We start from the raw sequence: 15,756 nt of genomic DNA, 5'->3' as shown, positions 1-15,756 counted from the left end.
TGGGGGTTCTTTTACCCCGCCCTTCTCACCCCGAAGGGGACTCAGGGCGGCTTACAGGAGCAAGGCACAATTTGATGCCTGCATCATAAACAATTGTACACAAAATTACACCAAATTACAACAATTCGCAGTTGACATGCATGCAATATAACCATAAAATCAATAAAATCATTAAAATCAAATACAAACCCAGTTTCTCCTCTTACATGGTCAGTGTTTGTTAGCACCTAGATCTAGTTTTTCCTTCCATTCATCCATCCTGCTGGTCTTACTTGCCTGATTGACTGATTTAATTGCCAGAGTGCCCAAAGGCCTGGTCCCATAAAAACCTACAACCCAACTAAAATATGGTCTGCGCCATATTTCACTGTTACTAAACCGTTGCAACAAGAGTGACTGATCTAGTGAAACTCTCGTATGGTGCTGAGGCTTCTTCAATGTGGCTTTCTGTGAATGAGCAGATGGTGATTACTGGCTGTTAGGAATTGTGGGAGCTGTCCAAAACACCCGGAGGCCTGAAGTTTGCCCATGCCTGATCTAGACTGACCTTGGGGTACCTTCAACTCTCCCATCCTATGATAAGGGAGTATCAGAGGGGTCACCAAAGCCCATCAGAAAACACAGCATTTTCTGTTGGTCATGGGAGTTTTGTGTGAGAAGTTTGGCCTAATTCTATTATTGGTGGGATTCAGAATGCTCTTGATTGTAGGTGAACTATAAGTCCCAGCAACTACAACTTCCAAATGTCAATGTCTATTTCCCCCAAACTCCACCAGTGTTGACATTTGGGCATATTGAGTATTTGTGCCAAGTTTGGTCCAGATCCATCACTGTTTGAGTCCATAGTGCTCTCTGGATGTAGGTGAACTACAACTCCAAATCTTAAGGTCAATGGCCACCAAACCCTTCCAGTATTTTCTGTTGATCATGGGAGTTCTGTGTGTCAAGTTTGGTTCAATTCTATTGTTGGTGGAGTTCAGAATGCTCTTTGATTGTAGGTGAACTATAAATCCCAGCAACTACAACTCCCAAATGACAAATCAGTTCTCCCACTATCCCACCAGTGTTCAAATTTGGGCGTATCGGGTATTTGTGCCAACTTTGGTCCAGTGAATGAAAATACATCTTACATATAAGATATTTACATTACGATTCATAACAGTAGAAAAATTACAGTTATGAGGTAGCAACGAAAACAATGTTATGGTTGGGGGTAACCACAACATAAGGAATTGTATCAAGAGGTTGCGGCATTAGGAAGGTTGAGAACCACTGCTCTAACATCACATTTCAGGTGTGTTTTTCTTCCTATCTGATTTCACAATGAACCACAGAAACAATTACTATAATGGCATGGACTATTCTAACTTTAGAGATGCATCTTTACCCTTCTGGTTCTTGGTAAGTTCCTTTGTAGCTGCCCTTCCAAACTTTAAAATGCAGATATTTATTCGAGGTTTTGGGCTTGAGTGTTATCAGTATGCCAATGACACTCAGCTGGTGCTGAAGATGGAAGGCCGACCGGACTCTGTACCCGATTGTTTCCATCAGTGCCTCGAGGCCGTTACTGGATGGCTGCGTGCCAGCAGGTTGAGGGTGAATCCAGCAAAGACGGAGATCCTATGGATGGGTCGACCGGGCAGTGGGGATATCCAGCTGCCAACCCTGGATGGTGAGGCGCTACGCCCGTCATCACTGGTAAAGAGTCTGGGAGTCCTTTTGGACCCTCTGCTGACAATGGAAGCCCAGGTCTCCGCCGTGAGCAGAACCGCCTTCTTTCACCTGCGGCAGGCTAGACGGCTGGCCCCCTCCCTGTCCAGGGACGACCTAGCTACGGTGATCCAGGCTCGGTCATCTCAAGACTGGACTACTGTAATACCCTCTACATTGGCCTTCCTCTGTCGGTGATCCAGAAGCTCAAGTTGGTAAAAAATGCAGCTGCTCCGCTTCTTGCAGGAATTCCAATGAGATGCCACATAACACCAATCTTACTACAGCTACATTGGCTACCAATTGAGCACCGGATCACTTTCAAAGTGATGGTACTTTAAGGCCTTGCATGATCTGGGGCCGAGGTACCTGAGGGACCGCCTCACCCCCTACCAACCCCAGAGATCCCTCCATTCTGAGGACCAAGATCTATTGGAAGTGTCCAGTGTCAAGACCTTGTGTCTAACAGCAACCATATGCAGAGCCTTCACAGTAGTGGCACCATCACTCTGGAATACTCTGCCACCTGAAGTCTGTGCCTTGCGGGACTTACCAGCTTTCCACAGGGCATGTAAGACATACCTGTTTCGACAGGCTTTTAATGTTTGATAGTGTTGTTTTTAAATTGTTTTAAATTGCTTTTAAATTTTGTTAGATTTTAGCTAGTCCCGTCTTGACTACTGCAACACTCTGTACGTGGGGCTGCCCTTGAAGACGGCCCGGAAGCTCCAGCTAGTCCAGCGCGCGGCAGCCATGTTACTAACGGGAGCGGGACGCAGGGAGCACACAACGCCCTTGTTGTCCCAGCTCCACTGGCTACCGATCTGCTACCGGGCCCAATTCAAGGTGCTGGTGTTGGCCTACAAAGCCCTAAACGGTTCCGGCCCAAAATACCTGTCTGACCGCATCTCGGCCTACGAGCCCATGAGGACCTTGAGATCGTCTGGGGAGGCCCTTCTCTCGATCCCGCCTGCCTCACAGGCACGCCTGGCGGGGACGAGGGATAGGGCCTTCTCGGTGGTGGCCCCCCGGCTGTGGAACTCCCTCCCTGTAGACATCAGACAGGCACCCTCCCTTATGGCATTCCGCAAGAGCCTAAAGACGTGGTTGTTCGAGAAGGCGTTTGACTAAGTGCTACAACAAATTGGCAATGATAAGTGGAACGGAATATGGATAACGAGATTGGATTGTGATTCTAGGATGAGACGTCGCGAATGATTTAGTGTAATGGTATTATTAATAGTGATGTTGTTATTGTTGTTATGATATGGTTTTATTGTAAATGGTCTTTTATATGTTGTACACCGCCATGAGTCGCCCTAGGGCTGAGAACGGCGGTCAACAAATGCAGTAAATAAATAAATAAATAATAGTCTTGTAAGCCGCTCCGAGCCCCAGGGGAGTGGCGGCATATAAGTTTAAATAATAATAAATAAATTAATTAATAAATAAATAAAATCTTTAAATGTTCTACAAAACCTAAGGGCATTAGCACTCCTTCTAAGGGGCCACAACAGTGTCACAATGGGTTAAACTGTTGAATCTGCTGAACTAAAGGTTGGCAGTTTGAAGCCGCGGGTCAGAGTGATCTCCCATCGTTAGCCCTAGCTCCTGCCAACCTAGCAGTTCATAAACATGCAAATGTGAGTAGATCAATAGGTACCATTTGGCCTCTCAAAATGAAACAGAACAAAACAAAATATACAAGAGATTGACGTGGCTACTTCTTTCAAAACAGCAACAATCTTTCTGTTCCTTATCTTTCCATAGTGCCACGGACACATACAAACATCCATTCACATAAAAAGAACAGAGCTGCACTTTAAAATGGCAAATACACCTACTATTCAAAGGATGGATTAAACAAAAACATACCCATTTCTTTTTCTCGCTTCCGTAGGCATTGTATGTTTTATATTATGTAGCAAAAGGGGAGGAGGGGGTCATTTTATGTATTCTATGAGGAACAGCTTTCTTATGTGCCATTTTAAAATGGGTAAGCTTTCAAATGGAGATAATTCCCCTACATCACGGCAACAGCAAATTTGTTTGTGCATTTGCTGATTTGGAGATGGCTTTCATCCCCAGAGGATTAACAAACTTCACTAAAACTGTGCTGCCAGCATGCATAAATGCAAATGTGAATGCAGAATAATGATCATTTTTAAATGACAACAAATCCCATTGATCAACCAACCCCCTCCTGAAAAAGACTGTATAGTGCTGGCCACTCCAAAAATCTCTATTCTTACCCTCCAAACAATTTCACATTAGAAAACTAAGAATTGAACCCAAGAGTTCAATATCTCACTTGGCTACTTGCTCATTATGAGTGTATCCAGAGTGTAGAATGAAAGCAGGTTAGAATAATAGAATCATAGAGTTGGAAGAGACCTCATGGGCCATCCAGTCCAACCCCTTTCTGCCAAGAAGCAGGAAAATTACATTCAAAGCACCCCTGACAAATGGCCACCCAGCCTCTGTTTAAAAGCCTCCAAAGAAGGAGCCTCCACCACACTCCGGGGCAGAGAGTTCCACTGCTAAACAGCTTTCCTTACAGTTAGGAAGTTCTTCCTAATGTTCAGGTGGAATCTCCTTTCTTGTAGTTTGAAGCCATTGTTCCACATCCTAGTCTTCAGGGAAGCAGAAAACAAGCTTGCTCCCTCCTCCCTATGACTTCCTCTCACATACTTCTACATGGCTATCATGTCTCCTCTCAGTCTTCTCTTTTTCAGGCTAAATATGTCCAGCTCTTCAAGCCGCTCCTTATAGGGCTTGTTCTCCAGACCCTTGATCATTTTAGTTGCCCTCCTCTGGACACATTCCAGCTTGTCAACATCTGCCTTCAACTGTGGTGCCTAGAATTGGACACAGTATTCCAGATGTGGTCTAACCAAGGCAGAATAGAGGGGTAGCTTGACTTTTCTGGATCTAGACACTATAATCCTATTGATGCAGGCCAAAATCCCATTGGCTTTTTTTGCCGCCACATCACATTGTTGGTTCATGTTTAACTTGTTGTCCACGAGGACTCCAAGATCTTTTTCACACGTACTGCTCTCAGGTCATGCGTTGACACCACTTTCACCACCATGACTCAATGATATGGAATCATGTAGTTTTACAATGTCTTTAGTCTTTTCTCCCAAAGTTTCCTCAGTTATCTGCCCTGCAGGAAAACACAATCAAAGCACTCCTGACAGATGGCCATCTGGCTTCTGTTTAAAAATCTTCAGAGGAGACTCCACCAGATATCAAATTAGCATATTCCACTTTCAAACATCTCCCACTGATCTCGTTTACACTGCTCATTTAATGCAGTTTGAAGCTAGCCAGCCAACACACTCCCACACAAGAAAGTCCTTAATACACGTCAGTGTTTTGTTGCTTGTGCAACGACCTTCCAAACTGATTCCAGTATTTCCTATGTAATACTCTATACAACTTTCTTCGACACTGGCTTGTCTTAAGTTGGCATAGATGGTTGAATCTCTTTTCCTTTTATTTCAATCCATAGTTCCATGGTGTTTGGAGCAGCAGGAAACAAACTTGCTTCATCTCCTAAATGGCCTTCCTTCAGTTATTTAAAGATATCACCTTCCAGCCCTCTATTCTCCAAGCTAAACTCATCCAGCCCCTCACCATCTTTGTTGCTATTCTCTGGACATGTTCCAGTTTATCCATATTGCCTTGAACTGCAGTACCCAGATTCCCCAACCAGCATGTCCAATTGAGGATTTGCAGAGTTGGAGTCCAAAAAGAAACCCTAACCACTTTTCCCAAAATGGTAAGCTATCCAGTTTGGAGCTCTCTCTCTCTAAGACCCTACAGCAGAGATATGCAGTGCAAATCTCATCCTATGGAATTATGCATTGTGCTATGCAAACCTTTTGCAAGTAATGTGCATTCATGAAGCAATCACAACTCCACAACTTAAAACTCAGCTTTGTACCATACCAATCAGGAGCCCCTAGTGGTGCAGTGGGTTAAACCCCTATGCTGGCAGGACTGAAGACAGACAGGTCGCAGGTTCGAATCCAGGGAGAGGCGGATGAGCTCCCTCTATCAGCTCCAGCTCCTCATGCAGGGACATAAGAGAAGCCTCCCAGAAGGATGATAAAAACATCAAATCATCCAGGTGTCCGCTGGGCAACGTCCTTGCAGACGGCCAATTCTCTCACACCAGAAGCGACTTGCAGTTTCTCAAGTCGCTCCTGACACGACAAAAAAACCCAAAAAAACCCCAAAAACAAAAACCATACAAGAATTGTGTTTTATGCTTTTAAACTGAATATTGTTGTTTTTTAAGTGTTGTAAACCGCAATGAGTCACCGATTTAGGCTGAGATATTAGCGGTATACAAGCGCATTAATAAATAAATAAATAAATAAATAAATAATAAATTTCCCAATTCCTTCCATAATGGTATTTGCACATCGAGAAAGCACCAGTAAATTTTCACCATTCAATTACACACAGCAAATGTCTCACTAGCCCTGAAATCTTGTGTAATAAACAGGGATGGGATACAGATTCTGTCCCAAGGAAACACACTACAATCTCCAATTCCCATTTCACATCTCCAAACCAGGCAGGATAATGAACTGGGGGAGAAGATCTGGAGCATCCCAGGCTGTATCCACACTGCAGAATTATAGCAGTTTGACACAACATTAATTACCATGGCTCAATTTTATGGAATTCTGGGGTTTGCAGTTTTATGAGATCTTTATCCTTCTCTGTCACAGAACTGTGATGCTACAAGTCAAAAATCCCAGGATTTCACAAGCAGGAGCTCTGGCAGTTAAAGTGGTGCCGAAGTGCTATAATTCTGCAGTGTGGATGGTCTCCCAATGGCCCATAAAACTGTATAGCGTTGCACTCTCTCCCACAGATGCCGTAATGATCTCATGGAACACTGGAAGTAAACCAAGGCAAAGGCCTTAAACTTAGAGACACCTCTATGAATCTCTGATTTATTTTACATTACACACATACTTCAGTTGCATCTACACAAAAATTAATCCAATTTGGCACCACTTTAATTATCATAGCTCAATGCTGTGGAGTCATGGAATCACAGCATTGTAGTTTTACAAGGTCTTTGGCCTTCTTCATCAAAGAGTGCTGGTGCCTCACCAAGGCACAACTCCCAGGATTCCAAACATAGAGCCATACCAGTTAAAGTGTTGTCAATCTGCATTAATTCTATGGCATCGAAACACCCTCAGACACAGTTCAGTTAACAAAAAGTAGGATTCTATTCTAGCCGATCCTAGCTGTGTGTGCTTGCTACAACAGGCAAGGTAAACAGCAGCTGTGCCCAGAATCCCTAATCGAACATACGTGAAAGACAAAATAGAGGGGGAAAGTTAAAGTAGATAAACTTGTCTTACCAGGTTTTTTATGTCGGAAGAGACTTGAGAAACTGCAAGTCACTTCTGGTGTGAGTGAATTGGCTGTCTGCAGGGAGGTTGCCCAGGGAACACCTGGATGTTTTACCATCCTGTACAACAGGGATCCTCAAACTAAGGCCCGAGGGCCGGATACAGCCCTCCAAGGTCATTTACCCAGCCCTGTCTCAGGGTCAACCTAAGTCTGAAAAAACTTGAACACACAACAACAACAACAACAATCCTATCTCTTCAGTCAAAAGTAGGTCCACACTTCCCATTGAAATACTAATAAGTTTATATTTGTTAAAATTGTTCTTTATTTTAATTATTTCATTGTTTTTATGGAGCCCCTGGTGGCGCAGTGGGTTAAACCCCTGTGCCGGCAGGACTGAAGACCAACAGGTTGCAGGTTCGAATCCGGGGAGAGGCGGATGAGCTCCCTCTGTCAGCACCAGCTCCTCATGCGGGGACAAGAGAAAAACCTCCCACAAGGATGATAAAAACATCAAATCATCCAGGCGCCCCCTGGGCAATGTCCTTGCAGACGGCCAATTCTCTCACAACAGAAGCGACTTGCAGTTTCTAAGGTCGCTCCTGACATGACAAAAAAAAGTTTTTATGTGTTTTTTGCACTACAAATAAGATATATTTAGTGTGCATAGGAATTCATTCATTCTTTTTTCAAATTATAATCTGGCCCTCCAACAGTTTGAGGTACTGTGACCTGGCCCTCTGTTTAAAAAGTTTGAGGACCCCTGCTGTAGAAGGCTTCTCTCATGTTCCTGCATGGTAAGCTGGAGCTGACAGACGGGAGCTCATCCTGTCTCGTAGATTCGAACTGCCGATCTTCAGGTCACTTACTTACTTACTTTCTTACTTAGGCAATCTCTTGTTTTCCGAGGATGATTGTCTTCCAATATTCTTGTGGGTCCGTATGTGGCTGTGGAGCCCTATTCTTGCTCTGCATCTTCTTCCGCAGTGAGGGCATTGGTTTCCAGGTGGAAGGCGGTCTCGGTCGGGGTTGGCTTGACGCGCCTTCCTCTTGGCACACTTCTCCCTTTCACCCTCCACTCATGCCTCCTCAAATTCTGCAGCACTGCTGGTCACAGCTGACCTCCAGCTGGAGCGCTCAAGGGTGAGGGCTTCTCAGTTCTCAGTGTCTATGCCAGCATTTTTAAGGTTGGCTTTGAGCCCATCTTTAAATCTCTTTTCCTGTCCACCAACATTCCGTTTTCCGTTCTTGAGTTCGGAGTAGAACAACTGCTTTGGGAGACGGTGGTCGGGCATCTGGACAACGTCTTCAGGTCAGCAGTTCATCCGGCACAAGGGTTAAACCCACTGCAATGCTAGCTCCTGTATTACCAGTTACCCCATAAATAGGTCAACAAATCTGGCTAACAACATGGAAATAATAATAAACATGGAGGCAATGGAAGTTATTTGGAAGACGTTTTCAAATAGTCTCTAAAAGTTCAAAATCTTTTTACTTACAGATGCAAGGTATTTCTGACCCTGCTGTTCCGTATCACAAATGCATAATATTCATTCTGAATAAAATGTATAAACTTGAATACAAATGCAGAATAACACTTCCCTTTTTGTAGTTTTGAGAACCTGTCCCTATTCTTTCCATGCTATTTCGTTGTTGGTACCAAATTTTCCGCGACAGAAGCAATGCCCAGCAATACAGCCGATCTGATAAGTCAAGTATACTTGGATTTCATTAGAGCGCTTAAATTCTACTTTAAATGCCTCACCATGGCTCCATCCTATTAGAGCTCTCCAGCAGAGTATTCCAAATCAAGTCAGGTTTCCTCGTTCGTGGATTCCGCATCAATGGATTCAACTGTCAATGGCTTGAAAATATTCCAAAAGGAAAATTCCAAAAGCAAACCTTGTTCTAGTCATTTTTTTGGCAGGGGGTTGGACTGGATAGCCCATGAGGTCTCTTCCAACTCTATGATTCTATGAATGTGTTCTTCCCGCTCAACACCAAGCTCACCCCGATATAGAGATTGAGCATTCCTCATCTGGAACTCCAAAATACTTCCAAATTAACCACACGGGTGGCTGAGATACTGACACCTTTGTCTTGTGATAGTTCTATGCGCACAAACTTTGTTTCATGCTCAAAACTATTTCATAGAATCAAAGAGTTGGAAGAGACCTCATGGGCCATCCAGTCCAACCCCATTCTGCCAAGAAGCAGGAATATTGCATTCAAATCACCCCTGACAAATGGCCATCCAGCCTCTGCTTAAAAGCTTCCAAAGAAGGAGCCTCCACCACACTCCGGGGCAGAGAGTTCCACTGCTGAACGGCTCTCACAGTCAGGAAGTTCTTCCTAATGTTCAGATGGAATCTCCTCTTTTTTAAGCAATTTAAAATATTGCTTATAAATTCACCTTCATGCCATAAGGCAGGGGTCCTCAAACTTTTTAAACAGAGGGCCAGGTCACAGTCCCTCAAACTGTTGGAGGGCCAGATTATAATTTGAAAAAAATACAAATGAATTCCTATGCACACTTCACATATCTTATTTTTAGTGCAAAAAAACACTTAAAAACAATACAATTATTAAAGTGAAGAACAATTTTCACAAATATAAACTTATCAGTATTTCAATAGGAAGCGTGGGCCTGATTTGGCTGATGAGATAGGGTTGTTATTGTTGTTGTTGTTGTTGTTGTTGTTGTTGTGTGCTTTCAAGTCATTTCAGAAGGGCTGATAAATGACCTTGGAGGGCCGTATCTGGCCCCCGGGCCTTAGTTTGAGGACCCCTGCCATAAGGTGTAGAGGAAAAGTCATATCTAGGCTTGGGGCCCATCTCCATGATATCCTGTTATGTATATGTAAATATTCCAAAATATAAACATTTCTGGACTCAAGCACAAGGGATACTCCACCTGTACTTTGGATTACAATCAGGGTAACTCACAATGACTAGGAAAATCCATTTCCTTTCCAGGTAGTATGGGGAAATGCAGTGAGAGCATAAGGGAATCCAACCTGACTGGCAGATGATATCATGGTCTCTTCCCATAAGTGGGCCTCAAGGCCATGACTCTACAAACCTTGGTTCTACTACATCAGGCATGGGCAAGCTTAGGCTCTCCCAGGTGTTTTGGACATCAACTCCCACAATTCCTAACAGCTGGTAGGCTGTTAGGAATTGTGGGAGTTGAAGTCCAAAACAACTGGGAGAGCCCAAGCTTGCCCATGCCTGCACTACATCCTTACTTGAGCAATGTGATTGACCAAGTCATAGGATTTGGAGAGAAGAGCCAATACTCCAAGACTGACCATTTAATACAGTTTAAAATGAGCTTCAAACTATGGTGACTATACAACAAATACCTACAGAAACATGTGAAAAAAGCCCATACTGCACATCAATGCTCTGTGATTGAATAATTACTATTTGGGCCTCAAACCAATTCCAGGATTTCCTATGCACAGCGAGACCAATTTCTTCAAATCTGACTTACTGGTAAATCCAATTTAAGTGGTGACTGCAAGATGTACTCATCATCCTTGCCTGTGCAAAGGTGTCAATGTCATGATCCTAAATGCCCTGGTTGCATTACTTCCTTTCTTGTGCAACTCAGGGTCCTTCCGCACAGCCTTCTAACTCAGAATATCAAGGTAGAAAAGCCCACATTATCTACTTTAATTGGAATATATGGCAGTGTGGACTCAGGTAACTCAGGGCCCTTCCACACAGCCATAGAACCCAGAATATCAAGGCAGAAAATCCAAAAATATCTGTTTTGACCTGGAATATATGGCAGTGTGGACTCAGATAACTCGGATGCCCTTCCACATAGCCATAGAATCCAGAATATCAAGGCCAAAAATCCCACATTATCTGCTTTGAACTGGAATATATGGCAGTGTGGACTCAGATAATTCGGATGCCCTTCCACATAGCCATAGAATCCAGAATATCAAGGCCGAAAATCCCACATTATGTGCTTTGAACTGGAATATATGGCAGTGTGGACTCATATAACTCTGGGCCCTTCCACACAGCCACAGAACACAAAATATCAAGGCAGAAAATCCCACATTATCTGCTTTGAACTGGAATATATGGCAGTGTGGACTCAGGTAACTCAAGGCCCTTCCACACAGCCATAAAACCCAGAGTATCAAGGTAGAAAATCCCGTCTTATCTGCTTTGAACTGGAATATATGGCAGTGTGGACTCAGGTAACTCAGGACCCTTCCACACAGCCACAGAACCCAGAATATCAATGCAGAAAATCCCACATTATCTGTTCTGAACTGGAATATATGGCAGTGTGGACTCAGGTAACTCAGGGCTCTTCCACACAGCCACAGAATCCAGAATATCAATTAATCAATTTGCCCAAAAGAAATGGGAAATTATTGTTTCCATTTAATGTTTGATGTTTTGTCCTATGTCTGTTATAACAGGCTGTGGTTTTTATTTAATTTTAGTTGTTAAGTAATAATTCACATTTATATGTTAGGTTGTATAATTTTTGTTAGTATGGATGTATTATTGTTGTATTTGGGCATTATTATTATTATCATGGCAGAAAATCCCACAATATCTGCTTTGAACTGGAATATATGGCAGTGTGGACTCAAATAACCCAGTTCAAAACAGATATTGTGGGACTTCTGAGCTATATGGCTGTGTGGAAGGGCCCTAAGGCAGATGATAGGGTTTGGAGAGAAGAGTCATCCATTCCTTCATCTATCCTTGATCCAGGGACACTGTCAAATGTCCCTGACTTTCCCTCCTTTGTCTCCTTTCTGTAGGCCATCAGTCTGTTGTCCTTGCATTGACACAATTACCAACCTTGACCTAATTTGCCCCCATGCTGCCCAACCTCTCCAGCCTTTGGATAACCCCCAAAATCTTCCACCTGACTGACAAGTGACCTGCTTGGATAGATAGAGCACCAAATTCACCCTTTTCCATTGCTGCTTCCCTTCCCCCTCACTTCCCACCCAAATCATCCAGTTATTGAGCATGACTTGAGTAGTGGAATGTGGGATCCACCACTTGTTGCTTCGAAAGGCCTAGTCTTGACTTTGCAGGCATGTGGATTTGCTGCAAGGGTTCAGGGCCAGACTTGACCTCGAAAAGATGCAAACCAACCCTAACTATCCAAAGCAAATCCTAGTTTCCAACAGACCTCATGACCTCTGAAGATGCCTGCCATAGATGTAGGCAAAACGTCAGGAGAGAATGCTTCTGGAACATGGCCAGATAGCCTAGAAAACTCACAACAGCCCAAAGCACAAATGCTTCCTGCCTGTCTTTCCCCATTCTTCCCTCTTCTTTGCTTGCTTTCCTTAAAGTGCAGATTGCTTGCATTTTGAGAGGCACCATGTTTGATTGTTCCCTTCCAGCCATTACAAAAAAGTAACCACAAAAGCATGAATAGTGACTAATAATATCTATTCCTAGGTAAAGGTAAAGGTTTTCCCCTGACATTAAGTCCAATCATGTCTAACTCTGGGGGTTGGTGCTCATCTCCATTTCTAAGCCGAAGAGCCGACATTGTCCACAGACACCTCCAAGGTCATGTGGCCGACATTTTTTTTCTCGTGTCAGGAGCAACTTGAGAAACTGCAAGTCACTTCTGGTGTGAGAGAATTGGCCATCTGCAAGGAGATTACCCAGGGGATGCCCGGATGATTTGATATTTTTATCATCCTTGTGGGAGGCTTCTCTCATGTCCCCGCATGAGGAGCTGGAGTTGATAGAGCTCATCTGCCTCTCCCTGGATTCGAACCTGTGACCTGTCGGTCTTCAGTCCTGCCGGCACAGGGCTTTAACCCACTGCGCCACCGGGGGCTCCGACATGATTGCATGGAGCATTGTTACCTTCCCGAAGTGGTATCTACTGATCTACTCACATTTGCACGTTTTCAAACTGTTAGGTTGGCAGAAGCTGGGGCTGACAGTGGGAGCTCATGCCGCTCCCCTGATTCGAACCTGCAACCTTTTGTTCAGGAAATTCAGCAGCTCAGCAGTTTAACCCACTGCGCAACCGCGGGCTTCTATCTATTCCCATCTGTATCTATTATTTCTATTTGGGATTTTTTTTTTGAAGACAGGAGAGAGAGGGGAGGAGGAAGAAAAGCAAGAAAGAGATACAGAAACTGCTACTTTCACCAAATAATAATCTGTGAATTGGGGGAAAGAAGGGAAAGGAGGAAGAAAAGCAAGAAAGAGATACAAAAACTGCAACTTTTCAGCAAAGAATAATCTGTGATGTGGGGAAAAAGAAGGAAAAGGAGGGAAAAAAGCAAACAAGCGATATAAAAACTGCTACTTTTCACCAAATATTGATGTGTGAATTGGAGAAAAGAAGGGAAAGGAGGAAGAAAAGCAAAAAAGAGATGCAAAAACTGCAATTTTTCACCAAATAATAATCTGTGAGATGGGGAAAAGAAGGGAAAGGAGGAAGAAAAGCAAGAAAGAGATACAAAAACTGCTACTTTTCACCAAATAATAAGCTGTGATGTGGGAAAAATAAAGGAAAGGAGCCTTTTGTCTCACCCTGGTCATTCCACAGATATATAAACCCCTTTTTCCCAGCTCCAGCAGACCTCTGAAGATGCTTGCCATAGATGCAGGCGAAACGTCAGGAGAAATGCCTCTAGAACATGGCCATATAGCCCGAAAAAACCCACAAGAACTGAAAATTTGCTACTTTTCACCAAATAATAAGCTGCGAGGTGGGGAAAAGAAGGAAAAGGAGGAAGAAAAGCAAGAAAGAGATACAAAAACTGCTACCTTTCACCAAATAATAATCTGGGAGGTGGGGGAAAAAGGGAAAAGAGGAAGGAAAGCAAGAGAGAGACACAAAAACTGCTACTTTTCACCAAATAATAATCTGTGAGGTGGGGGAAAGAAGGGAAAGGAGGAAGGAAAGCAACCAAGAGATACAAAAAATGCTACTTTCACCAAATAATAAGCTGTGAGGTGAGGAAAAGAAGGGAAAGGAGGAAGGAAAGCAAGAAAGAGATACAAAAACTGCTACTTTTCACCCAATATTGCTGTGTGAATTGGGGGAAAGGGAGCGAGTGAATGGAGTGGCACAAGGCGGAAATGGAGACTGCAGGCTTGTGACTGTGTTGCAATCTTGTCTACACTGTGCAGATTGGGCATAGATTTGCAAAAAGAAGGAAATAGAGAAGAAGACCTCCTTGCCAGCCCCAAGGACCCTGAGATCCTGCCCTCCCTCCTCTGGAAATAAAAGGGGAAAGAGAGAGAAAGAGAGAGGAGGAGGAGGCCAAAGGACTCGGGCGCCGCGACCTCCTCCTCCTCTTCTTGGGGTGCCCAACCCCGACAAGAACCCACAATTTCCATCTCGAGACAGGCATGCAAAATAAATAATGAAAGCCACCCAAGCCTTGGGAAAGCAATGAAGCAAAATGGCGACTTTTTTATGTAGAAGGAGGGGAAAGAGAAAGAGGGATGGGAAAAAGAGAGAGAGAGAGGAGAAAGGGAGGAAGAGGGGAAAAGGAAACGCGATGGCTCTCCTTCTCGCTCTGCTTTGGAGACGTCTCCCCAGCCCGGGCTTGTGTGTCCAAATCGTGGTTGAAAGGCAAAAGGGGGAGGGGGGGGAGAGAGGAAGGGGGAAGCCAAGGCGGAGGAGGGCCCGGGCTTGGGCAAAGGCCGCAGGGGGCAAGGCGAGGCCGAGCCGGGGCTGGCGAGCGAGCAGGGCAGGGGGCTGGCTGGCTTGTGCCGGGAGGAGGAGGGGGCTCTTCGCCTTACCTGGCCGGGTGGGCGAGCCAGGGCCCTCTCCCTCTCTCTTTGCTCGGCTCCAGGGGGGCCCCAACAGCGCCAACGCGCACCGGCGACGACGCCAAAGACGCCCAGGCGGAGCGGCTCATGCGCGGAGGACCCCCCCCCCTTTCTTCCTACACACACACACACACACTTTGCTCCAGATCCTCTCTCTCCCTTCTCCCTTCCTTTTTCTCCCCCACGCTCTCTCTCCTTCCTCCTCCTCCTCCTCCTCCTGCTTCTTCCTTTTCCTCCTTCTTTCGTTTACCTCTGACAGCCTCGCAGGAACTTGTACTTCTGGCCTCCTCTTTCTCTTTCTCCTTCAAACCCAATCGAGGATAATTAGAGGCATAGGATCTTGGAAACACAAGGGACCCCCCCCCCCCCACTGTCTTCTTCCCCATTCCAGCCCCATTCTGCTAGGCTGGAAGGCACAAGCCAAGCCCTCCCAACAGAGAGCCACACAGCCTCTCTTTAGTAAGTTAGCACTGATACAATGCTGGCCTGGGCCAACTTAGGCCCTCTTGATGTTTTGGACTTCAAGTTAACATTGATATAATGCTGGCCTGGTCATACCCAACCTATTCAACTCGTATGCAGAACACATCATGTGATGTGCGGGGCTTGACAAATGCAAGGCCAGGGTTAAAATTGCTGGAAGAAACACTAACAACCTTAGCTATGCGGATGATACCACTTTGATGGCCAAAAGCGAGGAGGAGCTAAGGAGCCTTCTAATCAAGGCGAAGGAAATTTATTTATTTATTTATTTATCCTAACAGCCTCAGACTCCTTCCCTTTCTCTCTCACTCACTTAAGCAGCTGGGGGGGGGGGGGGGGAGGAAAGGGACTGAAGCTATTAGGAATGGTGGG

The 15,756-nt window shown here is 44.7% G+C and overlaps 1 protein-coding gene across 2 annotated transcripts in view; it reads right to left on the bottom strand.

The window, feature by feature from the left end:
• ZNF512B (zinc finger protein 512B) overlaps positions 1-15,232 on the bottom strand; it is an 89,328-nt gene extending 74,096 nt beyond the window's left edge. The window contains exon 1 of one of the 2 annotated variants that reach the window (XM_060771919.2): positions 15,152-15,232. The gene's annotated coding sequence lies outside the window, so the exon portion shown is untranslated. Of the gene's footprint in view, positions 1-14,871; positions 15,092-15,151 lie in introns of those variants that run through there. The other variant, XM_060771918.2, reaches the window with a different exon arrangement.
• Positions 15,233-15,756: the final 524 nt, after the last annotated feature.

The sequence above is a fragment of the Anolis sagrei genome, chromosome 4 (genome assembly GCF_037176765.1).
Source record: "Anolis sagrei isolate rAnoSag1 chromosome 4, rAnoSag1.mat, whole genome shotgun sequence".
Classification (NCBI taxonomy): domain Eukaryota; kingdom Metazoa; phylum Chordata; class Lepidosauria; order Squamata; family Dactyloidae; genus Anolis; species Anolis sagrei.
The sequence above is the reverse complement of the archived record's forward strand: the minus strand, read 5'-3'. Positions and strand labels throughout refer to the sequence as shown.